A 13563-nucleotide genomic window follows, 5' to 3' on the forward strand; every position below is an offset into this window, starting at 1 on the left:
GTAGTGATTTGCTACTGCTTTATATTTGTACATCAAAGAAATCAATTGAGCCAATTCAGTGCCAGCACAGCACAAATGCTGCAGCTTGCACCTACCTTTGCCGTTAGACCTGAACCTGTTCAAATCTTCTGTTGGAACAGAGTGTCCTTTGCATGAATGTTTGGGTGTGGGAATCTAAGGCAGGGAAAAAAAATGCTTTTTTTAAAAGACACTCTCATTATTCTGAGTTCCATCAAAAGTACAGTAAGGTTGTACTGTATCTTCATTTTATGATTCTGTTGACATAAAGGAAATGCACCACCATATATTAAGATGTTCTTATGATAACTGATACTTTAAAGATTAGATGCTTTATAATAGTTACACTCTTTTAAAGTGCATTTGGCCTTGCATGTTTGAAAATGCATGCACAGCTTTTTCGAAAACTACACTGAAATGTGTATTCACTGGGCAGTAGATCCCTTTCACCATCTACCAGTTCTTTGGCTGTCTCCAAGAGGGTTTAGCTGTGGGAGACAAGAGTTTTGCAGTCTGAGATGTAATTTCTGACTTTTCAGAGCTCAAAGCTCCCCACAGGAATTCCGTGGCTGGTGTTTCTGCCCCACGAGCTGCAAGAGCAGCCCAGCTTTGTCAACTCAGCTGGGACAGCACCTTGGTTTGGTTAAGGTCATTATGTTTAAAACAACAGTCTTAAATGGGTTAGAATAGATAGATAGATAGATAGATAGACAGATAGACAGACACATATATGTACCTGCTTCTCCTGGTAACAGAGCAAGTGCCCACTGTTCTGGAATAAATTTTGGCTGGTCAGAGGGAAGATGGAGATGAACCAGCCAGAGAAGTGACACATTCATATTGAACTATACAAAATCAGTCCAGCTCTTATTAATCATTGTGTGCTTCAGTCAGCCCATAGTGAGCCAGACATACTTATTTTTCACCAAAAAAAGTCTAAAATAAGGTAGTGGCGAGAAACTCCGTAATTTTGAATGGTGAAGACATGGTTTCATTACTACAAGGTTTGCCACACAACTCCCTCATAATGAACATTGCAGTGCAATGGTGCAATACACCTTATATTGAGGTTATTAAGAGTGTTTCTGCTGTAAAACAGGCTGATTTAAACACTGCATTAGCAGCTGAGTGTCACAGCATGTGGATGTACCACAGCACCACGGCACAGACGCCTTTGGGACTGTGCCAGAACTGTGCTAAAGAAGTGTTTGGGGTCACAGTGCATTGCCCCCTGCCTTTGGAGGGCTGAATACAGCATGGAGTGCTCATTTTAGGATCTGGGCTTTGCCTGAAGCTTTAATCTTATTACCCAAAGCCACATGCCCAAAATGAATTGCCCCCGCCTCCCACCAAAGCGTCCAAATAGAAAGGAAAAACCATTGGCATTAAATGAAACAAGATGAATTGGCTAAAAAGAGAGCAAAGAATAAACAGGAATGAAAAATAAGCCTTAATTCACTCCAGTGCCAGTAGGATTTGGCATTTAACTTTAATCATATGTTTCATTCTATATCAGGAAGAAATACCTGTTTGCTGTTTCCCCTGACGATTCCTGCCATTAGCTGAAAGTCTGTTTATTCCCAGAGCTGTGCTGCCATCAGTTGATGATGCTGGGGCACATACAGAGAGGTTTTGGCAGGAAAAATCCTTTATCATTTGGAACATAATTATGAAACATAATATTATTCTTTGTACATCAGTCTGAAGCAATTCCATACAAATTGTTACATTCTCTTCCTTGGTGTCAGCTGGGGCAGGGAGGGGAAACCACGTTCCTCAAAGTAAGAAAGTAGACCAAAAAAAGGTGGTAACTTAAATAACAAGGAATAAACTCCCTATTGGACATTTTCTTAATAGTTCTGTAAAGCTGCTGAAGGCAGAAATGGTACATAGAGATTTTTGGTGTCAGATCAGTGCTTTGCATTTTATGTGATCATTTACACCTGTGCAAAGTAAGTGTTTGATGGCATTTGACAGCTGATTTATTAACGTTTGACACCTGTGTTACAATGTTGAAATGACTCTACAATGTGCAGAGCAGTGGAAAAACCACTGATTCCTCTCATGGCTTTTCCCTGGTAGTTTAATGCCGAGATTCCATTCCAAAGGAAAAAATTAATCTCTTGCACCCCGACCGTAATTCTTTATTTCTTCTAGTATGTTATGGTCAGCTCACACTAACTTGGTGCAGGGGGAGGGTTGGAAGAATAAAGGAAAAAAGAGAAAAGCAACTGTGTTTAATTCACAGCCCAGATTCAGAGGTGCTGGCTCTGACACCAAACCAAACCCAGTGCCTCGAGGAGCCACGGCAAAGTGAGAACTCTGGTGAGAAACCCCACAGGACTGAGGTTCCTGACTTAAAACAGAGCTGGTAAGTAAATTGCATTTTTTTGTAGTTATTAGTTTTTCAAATAAGCAGAATTTTTCACTAAATGAAAGTTCTGTTTTTGCTGAAATTGGTGTTGGCTTCTTCAAACTCTCAAGAAACTCCCAAGGCAGGGTATTTCTTTTGCACTGTTTAAAGGCAGACAGTGACAGACTCCAGTCAGAATTGGTGTAAGAAGTGGTTGATCAGTTTAATACTTCCTGAAATGTGGTGGACTTCTCAGTTTTAGAATTATTAAAATAGCTGCACCCATTGAAAAAAAAAAGTCAGCAATATCATCTCCGTGCATAAAAGTCATTGGAGCTTTGAATTTACAAAAAGAGCCCTTCCCACCCCAGGAAATCATGCCCAGGAAGAAGGATCATGGACACAGCAAAAGCACAGGCTTAATTAATACTATACAATTTGTCAAGCACACAATTATTTGAAATGCAATTGCCAGTGTTATGTGTTGACATAATGAAAATAATAAAAATAATAATATTGTTTGTTCATCTGGTACCAGCCCAATTTCCAAAGGAAAAGCCTCTCCGATTTCACACATGGAAGTAGCTTTTCCAGCTAAAATAATGCAGCAGCCAGTGTAGCATGAATAAGTTAAGTATCTGTGAAGTTCATGGACTGGTGAAGAGGGAGGACCCATTTGCCAAGCTGGGAATTACTGACAGACTGAATGACCCATGTCTAGTCCTGTCACGTTACTTTACACATTGTAACACAGCCCAGTGGAACAGAACCTGGGAGAAATGACTTCAGCACGAGACTGCAAGATTTTCAAGGTTACCAGTGTTGGATTGTCACAGGGGCCACATTTCCTAGATCAATTGGAGTGGCCTTTTTTTGGCACCCATTGATAAGGCAGAGAGCTTTGCCATCACTCAGAATTCAGCTCTCCCATATTTACCAGTGTCTGTCTCTTGGTCTACATCACGTACACAGAAATCCAAGCTCCTGATGCTCATGGACACTGCCCTCCCTGTGTTTCACCTGCAGGTCCTGGCTTGGAGCAGCCAAATTTCATGAGGGGAGGGAGACAGTGTTAAATGTAACTCAAAGGACAACAAAATTAGTTATTTTAAACAGGAAAATAAAGCGGGTCGTTTTGCTTCCTCAGCATCACGGCTATATCTGAGGGGGAGACCAGAAACCAACCCAAATGTTGATTGTATTTAGGGGTAGAAAGGGGGAATAATTGGCTCAATCTCAGGGAAGGATTGATTTCCAAGGATAGCAGTTCCAATATAGTGCATCACAATACACAGGATTTTACTTATTTTGTTGCTGTGGTTTAGAACCAGAGAACAACCAGGAATTTCCACTGAAGGGCCCTATGTGCTCAGGCATTTTGGAAATGCAGGACTGCAGGGTGATGAAGATAACATCAGCTGCTCCAAATGGGCCCGGGGTGATTTTTGACTGAAGTTTTATTAGGAATTTGAACGTGACATCCCTTCCTGATGAGCACATCCCCAGCCCATTAATGTCAATGAGAGTTATGCTTACATGGCACAGAGAGCAGATCTTTTCCTTGTGCTTGTCCAGGGTTCTGACACACAGCCCCGATCCTGGGCCTTACTCAAACAATGACAACTTAATGAGGGTTTACTTTGGGCTCTAGATCTCTATAAAAGTAATTTTTAAATAGCATAATGGAATAATATTTACTCAACAGCCTTTGCATTGTTTATTCCCCCGTGTCTGTCTTACGGTCTTGTAAGATAGAAATAAATATTTACTCACTCTTCATTCATGCAGTTTATTCTATGTAGAACTGTAGCCAGCTCTGTGCATCATGTTGCCTTATAGCTGGATGCTATAAAGAAAGGAAATTAATTGTTGTTAAACTTAGGTATGTGATAAAAAAGGAAAAAAAAAGTTTGTACTGGCTCCTGTCTGCATTTTACTGCATTTTACAGCTTGTGCCCCCTCCCACCCCGTCTCCTCTGCCAGTGTGGGGGTGTGGATGTGTGTGTAAAAATCAGATTACCTCCAGCTCATTACTGTCCACTGACAGGGTCCCTCTGTAAAAACTTTTGATGAATAGTCAGCATCTCATTCTTCAGTCGTAAAAAAACCCTAAGTTGCTTGCAATCATTATTCCAAATGGAAAAATTAATTGTAAATAACTGGAAGTCAATTAAGGCTGGGTTCTGCCGGGTAATGCAAATCTTTTATAGTTTTGTTTCAGTTAACTGCCTCATTAATGATTTATAGATGTGTATACAGCTGTGGGAACCATAGCATTATCTAATGCACTCAGAGAATAATTACATATGAAAAGAACTACGCAGCTCAAGGGAAAAACTCAGAAATTACTTACTGCCTTAACTTCAACCATATTAAGATGCAAAGCATTTAGAAGCCAACTGTGATGTTTTATCATATTCTTGAGGTTTTATACTCTTTTTAAAAAGGGAAAAATAATTCTCTCTAAAGAAATATTTGTATACTTCAGTATTACACAGTACGCAAAAATCAAGATGTCTCAACTGAGAATGTCAGCATTTATTTATTATTTAAAAGCCTGAGTTATAAAACATTCCCATTCCCTTTGTGCATCTGCTATAAAGGAATAAAAGACATTTCTACAGTTAAACAATTCATGGGCATATGCATATATCTCCCTGAATTACACAGAGCTAGGAGTAATTTTGGAAAGTCTTCCTTCTGGAGTCGTTTTCCTGGATATACAAATCCACTGGTACTTGTTCTTTGGTGATGCCGTTGTTTGAAGTTTGAGGGGGTTTTTGGAAAACATTCTTTTCTCTCCTGAAACTTGTTTCACGTCTAGGAGGGCACTAAACCCAAATTCTGCACGTTTTGCTACTTATTTCTTAGAAATTCGAATCCAGTGATAAAACTGCTGTTGGACATTTGGAAGCACCACAGGGGATCCTTTGCTTTCAAGCCTGCCTTTCTTCGTTCTTAGAGCTGAGGGGGGTCAGGGTCTTTCTCACGAAAACCTGCCCTGAAATTCCTATTACATTTGGCTCTGTAACACTGCAGATCCTCAGCCCAAACCTTTGGCATTGCTGTGAGGGAATTCTCTGGGTCGTGGCTGTGGGAATGGGGCAGAAAAGCCGGGCGATCTCCCCCTTCGTGCTCTGCCCCCCAAAATCATCTTCCTCCTTCAGGCTGAGCAAAATCACTATCCCATGCTTTTGTCCACAGAGTGACTCCAGGAAAATTGGGGTGTTTGTGGCCAGCAGTTTGAGCTGTTCCAGCCTGGCCAAAGACCAGTCAGTGCATTGGGGGGTCCTCCCAGCCACATCTTCCCCCAGCACTTACAAAACTCCTGGAACTTTCTTCCTCTTGCTCCTCCTCCACCACGTTCTTCAGGCCTCTGCTCCCAGCTCTCTTCTCCAGCCCAATGCTCTTGATTTGTTTGCTCAGTCAGGTGTGAGTTGATCTGTCTGTGCTCCTGCTCACACGTTGTGTGATTTAGAATAAGTGCCTTTTTTGCCATATATTTGGAAATATTAAAATCCTGGCCCAGTTGTCTGTTTGAGCTATACAAGGCCAGAGGGAGACAAATAAAAATTTTTTATTTTGTCTGCAGATGTTCAGCCTCTTACATAAAACCTACAGCTATCCTGTATCACTTATTCATTTCACAAATAATGCCAGCACGTTTCACCAGGTAGGCAAAAAGGAAAAAAAACAGCCCAGTGTCCTTTTGGTGGGAGGTGGAGTGGGGAAAGGACACCACAAACTCATTCCAGGTTTTCCCAGCGGCACTGAACCACAAACACTGCTTGGCCACCAGCCTGGTGCTGCTGGCCAACTGGCTGTGGGATTAAATGGAGCACAGAAATGCTCAGTGTCCTGCTTGCTGTGCTGGAGAGCTGGTTCCGTAGAGGGGGAGGCTCAGATGAAAACTCTCAAGTTGTGTCTTTGCAGAAAATCCGTGGTGGCATTTGCTTGCCTGTTAAAGAGCAGGTTTAAACAGGTTTGTAATTTTGCATATATGTTTTTGCTATCACCGAAGGAAATTACCTACTCTAGATTTCACCCACTGACAGAATGATTCACATTGACAAGGTCTCAGGAGGTCACCTGTTCCCACCTCCTGCTCAAAGACTTCTGCACCTACATCAGTGGCCGTGTGTGAAATGGAAGTGAAGTCAAAACCATGGGAATAATGTATTTGGTGAGTTTATAGCCAGAGAATAAAATAGAAATAGACAATGGAAATAGTCATAATTTTTTTCAACTCTGCAGTGATGTCTTTCTTGATAATGAAACATTATATTAATCTACAAGGACAAATTAAGGGCTGAAAATCAAGTGTCATTTAACATTAGAAAAATGTACTTTTAATTCTAAGCTTTTGAGGTTGTACTGAATAATCTGCATAAGGAACAGCTAAATAAATCAAGATTAGGCTGTCTAGGGTGATTAAACACACAGATACAGCCTTTGGCTTATGACATCCTCATAGACATCCTTATGGAATTCTAGGCACAGAAGAGATGACAAACCTGCATTAGCCAGGAAAATAATCTAAGTAGTTTAAATTCAAGAAGTTGGGCCCTTAGGCCCTTGTGCCTTCATGTTGTGCAGTGCCCAGAAGTGAGAGGCTCTGTCAGGGTCCCCGTGCCCCAAAACCCCTCAGCAGTTGCAACGAGAGACTGGCAACAGTCAGCTGGAAGTGCAGATCTGTGGTTATTTTAGTGCTGCATTGGTGATACTTCACTGAGCTGAGGTGCCTTTTGGTGTCCTACAGGCTCCAGGCAGAGCACACACACATCTACTTATGGAATGGGGAAGGTGGGATCTGCTGGGGTCTGCTGAGGCAAAACATCACAGATGCTCAATGCTAAAGCATGCCTGTATCTACAGCCAAGCATTCCAAAGCCATTCCGAAGGGAATTGCTTACCCCACTGTATCTGTCAGCCTTCCAGGGCCCAGAGAGTAGCTGAAAAAAAAAAATGGATAAAGATATTCTAAAAAAATCCCCTGGGACCATCTCCCGTATTTAATAAGGAAAAGCACCTTCTGTGCAGCCAATAAAAGTTGAATCTCTCATGAAGATTTATACCATATTACACACTGAAATTCAATGTACAACGATACCCTTGTGTATACAGTTGTCAGAATAATAATCTTTGTCTGTCTGATCAACTTATATTTTATGCCAACAACACAGCATTTAATATTATACAGTTTCAGAGGAAGAAAATAAATTTATTCATGCAACAACTTGCCCAGTAGCTTAAACAGACAAAGTGAAAAAAAAATAGCTTGGAGTTTTTACGTTAACTTATGATCCACAATACAGATTTCTATGTGATTTTAGCAATTTCATGCAGCAATATAAACTATGATTCTTAATCTAGTTTGTGAAACTGTCTCACTATTTTATACTGTCATGAGGAATAATACAGTTGGATCTGACTGCTGAAGTTTTGCTTTTGGCATTCTCCTCAGATGAGGAGTCTAAAAATACAAATGGTAACCAACAGCTTCTTTCTATATTCTGCATTGTCACATTCTGTGCTGTATTCTTAGGCTTTGTGTCCCAAAATATATATCAAGAAACACTTATAGAGAAGATATACATGGACTCCCCCACAACCAAAGTACTCCTTGACAGAAATCAGCAGAGTCTACCCACGATATAGAGCTGGTTCCAAATGATGCAAAGCTCTGCCAGATAAGAAAACTTCAGCAATATAGAAAATCTCTGTTGTATGTAGATCCATTAAATCTATTCTTCAGGCAGCCTGTGCAGCAAACTGACAGACTTTGAATGATTTATTGTTACCTTTTTAAAGGCATCTACTTTTTACCTTACATTAATTTTTCTTTATATAAGAATACCTGACAAAAATGGAACCTGGCAACACACCAACCTCCAAACAAGCTAATGAAAAGAATGGAGGTAGGATTGGGAACAGAAATAAAAGAGGATGGTTAGAAATGTATCTGTACCCCAAGATGTAGCCCTAAAGCAAAGCTGAACACTCATAAAAGGAAGGTGTACTCTAGCCTTTAGGCAAGAGTACTTAAACCTCACTTAAAGTTAAGCTTACTGTTGGTGAGGCCCTGGCACAGGTTGCCCAGAGAAGCTGTGGCTGCCCCATCCCTGGAACTGTGCAAGGCCAGGTTGGACGGGGCTTGGAGCAACCTGGGCTAGTGGAAGGTGTCCCTGCCCATGGCAGGGGGTGGGACTGGATGAGCTTTAACGTTTCTTCCAACCCAAACCAGTCTGGGATTACAGAGGAGAAGGCAAATTCCTGTGAGATTGTAATGAAGTGGGCAAATTTCTCCATGGACCGTGGACTTCTCCAGACCTTCAAATCCCATGGCCAGGCTGTGTGCCTTTAGGGAAGCACTGCCTGATAATCTGTTGGTGACTGTCACTGAAACTTTTCCAAAATTATGTATTGTTGCTTCAAGACACAATCAAATTGCTGTTTCCTCATCATAACAGGATGTGCTCTCAGTGCCTAAAGAACGTGACTGACTCCAAAACACACACACACACACACACACACACACACACACACACGTGTGCTCACACACATACAGAGATAACTCCAATGTGGGAAGGAGATTTATTGGCCAAGAATTGACTGTTTCTTCTCAATCAAAGAGAGGAAACAGCCATCTACTGTCATATTAATTATCAGAACCTTCCTATTTAGGTTTTTGTGGACTAGTTTATATGTAAGAATTCACACACAAAGATCATTTCATTTTAAATGAAAAAAAAAACACATTTAGGTATGACAGAAGTGCATGTGAGAAAAGCACACCTACAAACCAGGTGTAGAAAAAAGCTAAAGGAGGGCACAGATAAAGTCCTGCTTTGAGATTTATAGGAGTTTGTTTGCACAGAGCATATTTGGAGCACTTTGATCAGATTAATTCTTTTATATAAAAGCAAACCAATGCTTTGAGCCTGCATCATATTGGCCCGTGGGGGGAAAAAATGTGAGTAACAAATAAGCTGGCCCCCAAAATAACTCGGGCCTTCATGGACTGATAGTCTGAAATTACTCCAGAGAGGTGAGAAATAGCAAAGGGAAATCAAAGCATCGGAAAAGAGAATTGCCTAAAAGCATAAGAGAGCTCTTGCACAAGGCCAGCTGAGCAGAGGGCAGAGTTCTGCTGACTTACACCAGCTGAGGAGCTGCCCAGAGTCTGTGTTCTTGAAGCTCAGACTTCAGAAATATAACCAGTGATTTGTAGAACTGTCTGAGAATTAGAAATGTAGTGTTGAGAGTCCAAAAATAGACGTGATCTATTTTTATTGGCAAAGGAAATCACCAAAAATCTCCCAATCAGATTCACGTGGTACAAATGGAATACTTTCAACCTGGAGAGGTTTTATTTGCAATTCAGTCAAATGTTCTTTGAGAATTGGTAAGTGTTAAATAGCACACCACATGAATTACTGTTACAATGGAATTATGACTGATAATATTGTACAAACAAGATCTGAAGTTGAAATTAAAGATTATAATTGTGATAAAAATAATAGAGTATTCTTAATTGAGAAACCATTTTCATTACGCAGCAACTGCCATTACCAAAATACACTTTTGTGTAGAAATAGCTTAGTTAAACTTCTGAACCTAAAAAACAAGCAGATTTTTTTTTCTTTTTAAAGGTATTCTACGCATTCTAATGATCAATTTATAAGATTTCATACACTCCAATTACCTTTCAAATATATACTGTGCAAGATACTATGACACAACAAATGCACTGCACATGAACATTTGTGCTTGTCTAACCAGGCACATTAAATTGAGCTACACAGATATGTGTCATGTATTCCCCTTGGATGGTTCAGGAATGCTGCAGCTACAGGAAAATATCACCTGCCAGTACTGCTCCATGGACCCAGTCCTGCTCCTGTGGAAGTGGAATACTTCATATTTAATAAATATAATCAGGGCTTGCTATAGATAGGGAAGAGACTCAACAAACAAAGGTTGGTGTTTGTATTTAGACATAGGCTTTTGTGTTCAAAATATTTGAATGTTTTAGTCCTAAATATTTTCGTCATATATTTGAGGATGGTGAATCTAAAAACAGTCAAATTTTGCAGCTGGTGGAAAAGAAGATTTCCTTCTACTTGTAATACAGCTGCATCTTAGGTTAAAACTGTGTAAACAAAGATTTCCTGAGAGATTCCTTTATCCTCTGGGAAAAGTTTGGAAGATACCCAAGCATACATTAAATATTCTAGCAGACCAGGCCTCATATAGGGTCTTCTATTCTGATTAAATAAATGTCACTTTTTTAAAAATTTATTTCATAAACCAGTTTGCTTATCCTAGCAGTGTATAATGAAAAGCTAGTTATATAAAATGTGTAGATTTTATATTTAATGCAAAATGAAGTAGGTATAAAAACAGCTGCATGAAATACTTTTGCAGGGCTTTTTTGCTTTGAAGGAAAACAGGTATCCCTGTTCCCTATTAATCTTTCTTGATTCATTCCATTCAGGGTGGCCAGCAGACTGATAAGATCATTCCTTCAGATTTCAAAATTACTGAATCTGGAAATAGTTCTCATTTATCTCATGCACTGCTGAGAAAACAATCTCAAATTGTTGGTTCTACTGATGAAGCTTCCTTAGCAACACAAGGGCTCCAGAATTATTTTTCAAACCTTGTCAACCCTTCCTGTGAGGTTTCCGTCACTGTCAGCACTGAACACTTTGCAGATGAGGGGGAAAAAGAACCCACCCAACCCAGAAAGCTTTGATAAATTAATAGAAGGTAAATTAATAAATTAAATTGAATTAGTAGAAGCAGTGATAAATCTAAAATTCCCTAACAATAGTCCAGTGAATAATGTTTTAGATTTACCAAGTGTTTTATCATTTAGATGAGAATCTATAGGGAAGGGACTACATCCCAGTGGTATTAAAAAAGGCAGGAAAGCTGAACACTTGCACCTGTGCCTTTCTCTGCAGGGTAACACCCCACAGCAGGGGCTCTTCACCCCAGGAATCACTGCAGGAGGATCCTCACTGCTTCTGCCTTTTAAAGCCTTGGTGTAGGAAAGGACACCCCACAGGCTGTGGCTGCTCTCCAGAGGAGGAATTTCTGCTCTGCTGAACCTACCGACTGGCCCCTCTCCCTTGCTGGCCCTTCAAATTGGACTTTTCAGCCATATTCTCTCATGGTAAATTATATTTAGGCCACGGTTTAAACCTTTACCACATTCAGTTTATATTGATTAAGTCTCAAGTGTGCAGCCGGACTCTTGAAGCCAGATTTCAACAGTTGTAAAGTTTGTAAAGTGTCAGCAGTGCAGGATTTGGCTTTTAATGTAATTGGAACAGACTAGTTTAAAGTTAATTTGTTTCAGGTACCTCAAGTCTCAGGTTAGAGAGTGCTTTCTGCTGTGAAGATTTTTTCCTTCTCTGACACAAGCGCTCACCCTAGTTCTCAAATTCACCAGTGCTCATCTGACACTTCACAAGTTGCCAAATGTCTACTCAAACACTAAAAAACCCAGTTCTAAGCTAAGTGTTAGAGAGGGGAGCTGAAAATTAGCGGGAGCATGTCTACCCAGGGCTGAGCAAAGACACTAAACATTAACCCTTTGCTGGCTGCTCAGAGCACTGGTTGTTTGGGCAGGGCTGCCCTTTGCTCTCCTGTGTCCTGGGACACAGTCACTGATGCCAGGAGCCTGCTCAGCACCAGGGAACAGCATCCCCTGTCAGCTTTGTCATGCCCTGATTTCCATTTTTCTTTTTTGTTTTTCCTTCAAATTCCTCAGCACTTTTTTAAAGCAACTTTGGTTCAGTCCCTGGTTTCCACAGTGACTGTCACACAGGGCTGTGTTGCCCAGACTGAAGTGAGTATGTACTTGGGTGCATGAGGTGGTCAGGAAGGAAAAGAAATGATTGCTGATGCTGTGAACGACAAATAATAATATTGTGAAACTATTTGGCTTCAACTTTTAATCTTAAACTACTCCTTGCCACCCTTCAGCCTAATAACAGCTTCTTAAAATTTTAAGAATACATTAAATCCTCCTAGGAATGACTCAAGAAGAATAGCTTGTTAACCTCCTTTTAAATGAGTGGAGTGCTCCCCTCTTGATCCTTTCTGTAGTGACTTCAGACAGACATCCAAGGAGATTAAATCAGAACAGAATGGTAGACAAGGTTTCAAATGTCCAACACTGAAACATTACTGCACAAGACCCTTGTGTAGGTATAAGCTGGTAACATAGGATACAAAATGAAGTTAAATAGCATCAACCAACATTGTTTGGATCAAGGTCTTTCTCTAAGATATAGTGAAAAACTACATGGGCTTCTAAGTAAAGAAAATGAAAAGTTCATATAGATTAAATATATATATATTTTATATATATATTTTATATATATATGTTGATATGTGTATCATTGAGTAGAGCAAATTCACTTTGACTTCTTGCCCCATCCCATCCAAGGGTTAGCTGAGCCAGTTCTGAGGAGACAGCTGGCACTGCTTTCACCAGGAATATTGAAGAAAACAGGAAGAGTGAGAGTGAGCAAGTGAGTTTAACAATCATCCTTTCTCCTCCTAAGTGCTTAGTAAATGCTATTTATTTATTTGAATAGTTATGAACTGTGGTATTGCTGCTGCCAAAGAGACAGAACTTCGTCCCCATATATAATTTAACCAATGAAACATGGGAAACAATGCGTGAAAGGTGCAATTTAATATTAACAAAAATGAAATGTGGGCCCCTGGATATTATACTAAGCAAGTATGTCCTTAAACTCAAGACAATTAAACTTATTTAATATATAAAATGAGGGGTTTAGGGGACAAAGGAACTAATTGTTTCTGACATTAGGCAGGTTAGTTTGTTAGCTGACAATCAGAAAATACTAAATGCAAGAAAGTTCAGTGCTCAAAGGGATTTATCAGAAAAGATAATCTATGTATCATAGATTTCAAGTTTTAAATATTTGGTATATTTCTGCATTACATAAATAATAACTCTACCATTCTGTACTATAAATACATTGCATGAATTCAAATAAATGTTTTATGTTGTTCCCTCCCTCATTTATACCTTTAAAACTGTGCAGCTATGTTTTATGCTTTTGAGGATGGCATAATAGAATTTGACATTTTCCAGCTGAGGTGTGGCCTAGTTCCAGCTCCATGCTTCATTACATTGTACTCCCTTT

General features: G+C 39.9%; 1 long non-coding RNA gene across 1 annotated transcript in view; it reads right to left on the minus strand.

The window, feature by feature from the left end:
- LOC126637236 (uncharacterized) overlaps window positions 1-13563 on the minus strand; it is a 140135-nt gene that overhangs the window by 3968 nt on the left and 122604 nt on the right. The window contains exons 2-3 of the long non-coding RNA XR_007628297.1: window positions 7285-7323; window positions 4145-4217 (exon numbers count right to left, since the gene is read on the minus strand). This is a non-coding gene — a long non-coding RNA (uncharacterized LOC126637236). The remainder of the gene's footprint in view (window positions 1-4144; window positions 4218-7284; window positions 7324-13563) is intronic.

This window comes from Myiozetetes cayanensis, unplaced genomic scaffold (assembly GCF_022539395.1).
Source record: "Myiozetetes cayanensis isolate MyiCay16 unplaced genomic scaffold, myiCay2020 scf15, whole genome shotgun sequence".
Taxonomy (NCBI): Eukaryota; Metazoa; Chordata; class Aves; order Passeriformes; family Tyrannidae; genus Myiozetetes; species Myiozetetes cayanensis.